Source organism: Aptenodytes forsteri, unplaced genomic scaffold (assembly GCF_000699145.1).
Source record: "Aptenodytes forsteri isolate BGI_AS27 unplaced genomic scaffold, ASM69914v1 Scaffold125, whole genome shotgun sequence".
In the NCBI taxonomy this organism is placed as follows: Eukaryota; Metazoa; Chordata; class Aves; order Sphenisciformes; family Spheniscidae; genus Aptenodytes; species Aptenodytes forsteri.
The window spans coordinates 926,494-933,859 of record NW_008794447.1 but is presented as its reverse complement, the minus strand read 5'-3'; positions in this window follow the sequence as shown (position 1 = coordinate 933,859).

Genomic DNA, 7,366 nt, shown 5'->3' with positions numbered 1-7,366 from the left:
CGTCCCTGAGTCCTGGAGTATTTATTTGTCAATCCTACAGCAGAGGCTGCTTCAGCACAGATGAGAAGAAATAGCTCCTACAGGACAAAAGAGCAGCTAGGGACTGTCAAGACACAGAGATAACCTCACAGTGGTCACTTCCCCAGGCTGTTCTCATGCCACAGTGGCAGTGAGCAGAGTACATAATATTTACATCATCTTTGGAAGATATTATGGTAGCCGCTCACAGATAGACAGAAGGAAAGAAGCCGCGGGAGGGGGGGGGGGGGGGGGGGGGGGGGAGGGGAAGGAAAAAGCAAAAAATAATTGTTGAAGAACCAGAACAAAAGCTATCATTTTAAGTAACTATATTTTGAAAAGAAAAGAAAAATAAAGTTGGTATACACTATGCACAGATGGCATTATTTTAAACAACAGTATTTCAAACTTTTCCATTTGCTGCCAACATCTCTAAGTGCTATTGAACCATGGAGCCATCAAGTAAATGAAAGCAAGATGTTACACTGAAGTGGAAAGTAAAGACATAATCTGAAGGTCATGGTGACAAAGGAGTCACAAAGTGACCCTTGTTATGAAATAACTCCAAACGTTGAATAGTCAACAAAGCTATCATTTTAATAAAAGCAAAGTACAGTTGTTACAGTCTGTGACAAAATGAATTATGACTCACAAGAGGCAAATAATAAGTTGCCTATCATAAAGTCTCTTGCATGACACACCTTTGAAAAGTGTTTTATATATAAACCCTTTTTCAAAGTGTTTTATACAAACATGCATAAGTCATTACACAATAGGATGCTCCAGAAGTATTAACTTCTGAAAAGTCGTCTTTTTACACATTACAGGTATTTGGTGCAGCAATAGAGAGTATTTTAGATTTCAGGTTAAGGTTTAAATAAAGCCCATGACATTGGAGAGTTACCAGTAGATAGTACTTGTAAATGTTTCGATTCCATTCTGTTTATATGGTACACACATCTGAGTCTTCCTTGCTGCCCAGGTCCAGAGAGATAACCAAGAATCATCTCCTGTCTTTTTCCCACAGAAGGGGGAGAAAACCCCACTAACCTCTTAATTCTATGTACAATGCATAGAGGAAGATGAAAACGTCTACCTTACCACACAGTCATTTTTCCCCTTCTCTTCTTTTCCCTCTCTGCTTACCTTCCTCCCAACCCACTCATCAGGCCACACAGACTTGGAAATTCACCCATCTTTCAGGTTCTGCTATAGCGTGCTGACAGACTAAGAGAAAAGAAAAGTAGTATTTGACAGGAGTTTTCTGAACAGAAGTCCCCCAGCTGGCCAAGCAAAAATTGTCTGTGAACGTGCAGGTGGTAGAGCTGCATAAGGCACCATCCTCGGGATCTCATTCTCCCCTTTCTGTTCACGTTACTGTTTATTCCTCAATCCCTGCAGGCAAAGTGAATTGCCGTTTTCAGATCGGAGATTTTATTTAGGTTTAACTAGAATGGTGAATGTATTTGTATAAATCCATGGTATTACGTAGATGTTATTTCCAGAATAAGCTAAAACGCTGTATGGTCTAAATCTATGTTTACATGGTGGCTAGCACCCTAACTTCACAGGCTCATAGGTATGTGGCAGAAGAGAGAACAGGTTTTGAACAGTTTTGTCTGTTGTTGAAAATCAGAAAATAATTTCTGCAAAAATTAGCTCAGTGGAAGTGACTCACAAAACTACAACAATCTTTTTCTAAATATTTCTGTTTACTGATTAAATAAGCAAAAGTCTTAGATGCCTCTGTGACTAATAACCATGTTTGGCATTCCATAATGTTGTACCTGACAAAATTCTCCAAATTATACTGTAAATTTGGTTCACTATTTCTACAGAATCTATTAATCAGAATTGTTGCACACAGCAAGTACAACACCTTTTTAATAACAGCAATACTGTCTTTGTTACTTTTTTCCCAGAAATGGACCTCTGTGCATATAATATGGAGGAGAAAGAAAGATTATTCTGATAGTAAAGCTAGTAAAAACATCTGCCCACTAAAGATACCAAATCATGTTATAGGCAAGCCATACTGTGCTAAAGCAGAGCCTCTATCAGGGCTTTTGCACAGATGGTATCACAGATTTTTAAATTATTATTATTAGATTATTAGATAATTGTGCTCCTCTCAAACCAAATATAGCCCATCTTAAAACATCTTTTGAGCAGTGCTGCATTATAAATGGGTTCCTGAAATGATCAGAAATATTACTTTGCCTTTAATATGGATGGTACAGAATGTTAAAGAAAGATAAGAAGTACTGTTAGCATGTGAAATAATGAAAATAAAAACAAATGTAGCATATTATTCTTAAAAAGAAAGGTTTTCTAACAGTGTATGCCTGTGTATATGTATGAAATAAAACACACAAATTGTAAGTAATAATTTACATACTCTTAATACCAAATTTCTGAATTGCCAAGATACTCAGAAAGGAAAACCCATGTATTTTTCTTTGCACTGTACAGGTAGTAACTTCATTTGAAAACTCTATCCTATAATTTCTTGCTGTTCAGTGTAGTGAACCATTAAAAGTGAAAGAACTTACTGAGCCGAACAGAAATAAAAAAAAAAAAAAAAGCCCCCGAAGATAGCAAAAACTGTGCCTGAAGCTATAGCTTTTTATACATCTAACTCCCATCTCTCCCATTATGTGTGATTAGTCACAAATGGATCCTTATACATTTGCTCTGGTATCATCAGTCTTCTCCACACTTGTATCTGACACAGTCTTTTGCCTTCTTGCTTCTTCACGTTAGTTGTGTACCTGTTGGAAGTTGGTGTTAGGCTATGTGTTCACAAGTTCATGTCAAGGATTTTGTCACTTTGAAATTATGCATTTTACATTTTCTGGAAAGCGCTCTTTCAATGAAAATTATCCCATGTTAGCAAATTTACTAGCAGGTTAACTTGCCTATGGCAGCTACCTCTACCATCATGAATGCTAGCCCCTGGTTGAGAAGTGGGAGTAAATGACTTAGAAAGTGATAATAGAGGTCATGCCATTCAGTGGGATGCCACTTCTTGTTCTGCTTATCATGATCTAGTTCCTATCCATCCATTCCTCCCACCTCTTCTCTACAGCAGCTTTGGTGGTCTGCTGCATACTGAGCAGCAGATGTTCTTTTCTTGATATTACATGCAAATTTTTCAAGCAGCTGCACAGAGCTGATATTATCATATGAGAAACGTCATGACTTTGACTTTCCTTGCTGTCACTAATTTCCTTTCCCGCTTTTCTTTGGAGCCTAAGAATTTACAACTATATATAATAATAGTTTTAATTTTTATTGTTGTTGCTGCTGTTGTTATTTCAAATTATCTGCTTAACAGTGGGGCACATAATAATTTCTTGCCTTTCTTCCTCATCTTAAGTACCGATTACTGTATTCTCTTTAGACCTTGTTAAGTTTCTTTATAATTCCTTGATTTAAGAGACTTTGTCTCCTCTGGGTTGGAACGTACAGGATATCTGAGTGAAGCTCCACTTAAATAAGCTAGCCTGGGAGACAGAATCCTCTTTCACTGATGAAGCTGCAACACAGAAGATAACATCACCCAATTCCCTTGATATTTTTTTTTTGTTTCTATTCCTTTTGCTTTTTAGTATAATAATTTCAGTTGTGAGAAGTTTTATTTGATTTATAATTGGCTTATTTTTTAAATGTTTGCTTTGATTTACGTGGACTTTTCATTAACTCAAACACAGATTTGCTGAAAAAAATATCTTTGTACAAATCAATCTTCAATCTACTGGGAAATGATGAATTTTCACTTTTGCTTTGAAAACTGACAGAATCTGCCTATGGGAAGTGGCATGCTTCTGCATATTTTCTTATTGTAAGACCATTTTGAAGAAGTTTACATACTTGCCAATGATGATGTAGACTTAAGTTCAAATGCGTACCCATAGTTTTGACCTAACAAAGTATATAAATGTTCCTTGTCATAGGTATCAATATTCTGCGGTAAGCATTTTACAGAAGAAAATAACCAGGTGGAAACAGAGAACTGCAATACATATGGTCTAGCAATTTTCTTTTATATTTCGCCACCACATGGCTTCTCCTTTAGGTGAAAGGAACAAAGCCTCATCTAATTACTTCAACTACTGTGACTCCCTGCTGTTAACCGAGATGTATTACATAGAGATGGGACATTTCACAGTGATTGCATTTTATCTCTGCCCAAATCTCCTCTGCATGCTAGTAGAAACAAGACCTTTGTGCTAAACAAACTGTGCTCTGTGTCCCAAACAACAAGTTCAATATTGTAAAAACAATGCCTACTAAGCACAGAAAAAAATTCTCCACCAAAAAGGCTTATAATTGGCACTATCCCTATATTAAAATCACCTTCCCTCTACGCATACAAAAACGTTCAGCTGAATAAATGGTATGAGGAAAAGCAAACAATTTTGTTCCAATTCACTTAACGCATTCAGCAAGCACGCAAATACTTTGTATTAACAGTTAAAGTTGAGGATTTCTCATTTGCTGCCAGAAGTCAAAAGCCAATGTTTGGAACTCCAGAACTGCATTCACTTTTTTTACGATAGCGTGTCTGTGCTTATATATATTATTGGATAAAACTTTACAGATTCTACCATGCTTGATAACATTTTTCAGTTACCTCATTGCTGCTCGGATGAGCAGACTACTGCGTGTGCATTATTAATCAATCTCGCAGCTTTGGAAAGACAATGCAATTCAGGAAAAGGTAGCGATGTGGACTGTAAGTCAGTTGCATCAAATGGAGTTTGGGTGCAGTGAAGGAAACGATGCAGGTGTGAAGCCTTCTATCACAAATTTTGGATGACAAACTTGTACCATTCCAGCTCTGCATCGTCTGTTTGATGGATCATCTAAGCTGCAAAAATACTTTCTTACTCTGATAAAGTGTATGCATATTTTAGACAAGGGTGGTTGTGGGAATAAGGCCCCATATCTCATAGAAATCCAAGAATAATTAATTAACCAAAGAAGCGAGAATACTTTTTTCTCTCAGAAGAAAATAAAGTAATTGCATGCAACATTTTTAGCTGGTGAAATCTTTCTACTTATATTAAATTGTATTTATACTGAAGTGGCTTTTAAATGTTGTTAAACAAGTACTTTTCAACTGCCAATGTTTGGAACTCCAGAACTGCATTCACTTTTTTTACGATAGCGTGTCTGTGCTTATATATATTATTGGATAAAACTTTACAGATTCTACCATGCTTGATAACATTTTTCAGTTACCTCATTGCTGCTCGGATGAGCAGACTACTGCGTGTGCATTATTAATCAATCTCGCAGCTTTGGAAAGACAATGCAATTCAGGAAAAGGTAGCGATGTGGACTGTAAGTCAGTTGCATCAAATGGAGTTTGGGTGCAGTGAAGGAAACGATGCAGGTGTGAAGCCTTCTATCACAAATTTTGGATGACAAACTTGTACCATTCCAGCTCTGCATCGTCTGTTTGATGGATCATCTAAGCTGCAAAAATACTTTCTTACTCTGATAAAGTGTATGCATATTTTAGACAAGGGTGGTTGTGGGAATAAGGCCCCATATCTCATAGAAATCCAAGAATAATTAATTAACCAAAGAAGCGAGAATACTTTTTTCTCTCAGAAGAAAATAAAGTAATTGCATGCAACATTTTTAGCTGGTGAAATCTTTCTACTTATATTAAATTGTATTTATACTGAAGTGGCTTTTAAATGTTGTTAAACAAGTAACTTTTCAACTAATACTATCTAATTATAGGGTACTGCAAGACTTTGGTCTTACAGCCATTTATGTTTGAGAGACTTCACTAACAAAGATTTTACAAAGAAAGTCTAGTCCCTTTTCTGATCTTTCCCTGTTATTTAGCTAATTTCTTTATTTTTACATTTTGGAGAGGAAAACAGCTTACTCAATGTTTGATGAAGTAGGATTAAATGAATATTTAATCTTGAATTAAGCTAACAATTATTATTAACAGGATAAATAATTTGTATTGATGATATTTCAGAGACACATTATAAATGGTGAAGAGGCTTCTTGTTTCCCTGTAGTCAAGTAGTATTTGATGTCAAATTCGGTGCCTGTCTCAAAAAAAAGATCTTATTCCTCCATTCACCCACATTAGTGTGAAGACTAGTCTTGCAAACCAAATTAAATGATCTCTCTGGATTATCTTCATTCAGACCAAGTCCCCTGAATTTCAGTAGACTCCAGACAGGTCTCATAGTATCATCCAAGGACAGAAAGATGATGTTCCAATCCATTGCAGGGGGGCCACTACATCCATTTCTAATATACACCCTTTCTAATTTCTTGTCCTCAGCAGTTTTTTCTCATCAATCTGTTTTAGCTAAGTAGTCCTGAGGAAGACTTACAAAATCTGGTTGCTAATAAATACGGGAATAATTGCCACTTTTCACAAACAGAAATTCTGTAAAATAAGATGAAATAAGTGTTTAATTTAAGATTGCACTGCTAGATCAAATTTGGAAATCAAAGTTCCTTCGAGGACAATCTTAACTGGTTGCCCAGAGAGGTTGTCTCCATCCTCGGAGCTTTCAAGATCTCATCAGTTAAACCCCTGAGCAACCTGATCAGATTTCACAGTTGATTCTGCTCTGAGGAAGGACTAGAGACCTCCAGAGGTCCCTTCCAACCTGAACTATCTACCCCATGATCTTATGAATCCATCTAACACTCCCACCCTAGTCTTCAACATAATTAGGGGTATTAATGAACAAACCCACCAGCATCTCAGGCTTCTGGTTTTGTGCCTGCAAAGCTGGCAATGCTAAACCTATCCCATTACACTATACAAAAACACATGGAGCTCTTGGATGCATTTGACTCTGTGTGATATAGCTAGCCACGTTCATGCTGCATTGACTTCCTACATCGGGAAACAATGTTCTTTGGCCTCTCTAACAAGGTTATTGTTCAGAACCAGTATGCTCTAATAGAAACTGTATGAATAGTACGAATAAAAAACAAATCTCAGTTAACTTGCAATGAAAAAAGATAAAATTCTGTTGTCTCAATGCCTAGTATTTTTTCCCCTCCATAAGACAGAAACTCAAAGCAAAAGACAATCTTATGCATTATTTTCTATTTTTTAAACATACATATTTGTGTTTATGAATATTGTTATCCGAGCATCTTCCCTGAAACATAAAATAATGTGATCTTCATCTATCATTTTTTCTTTTCTCTTGTTTCAGAACAAAGAAACACGCACAGTGAAGTGTGTTCTTTTAGTAGTCTGCTTTGGGCTTATTTCTTTGGAATTTTTTTTAATACACACACTACTACGTACTACTTACTTATGTCACATCAAAGAAACATGCCTTCT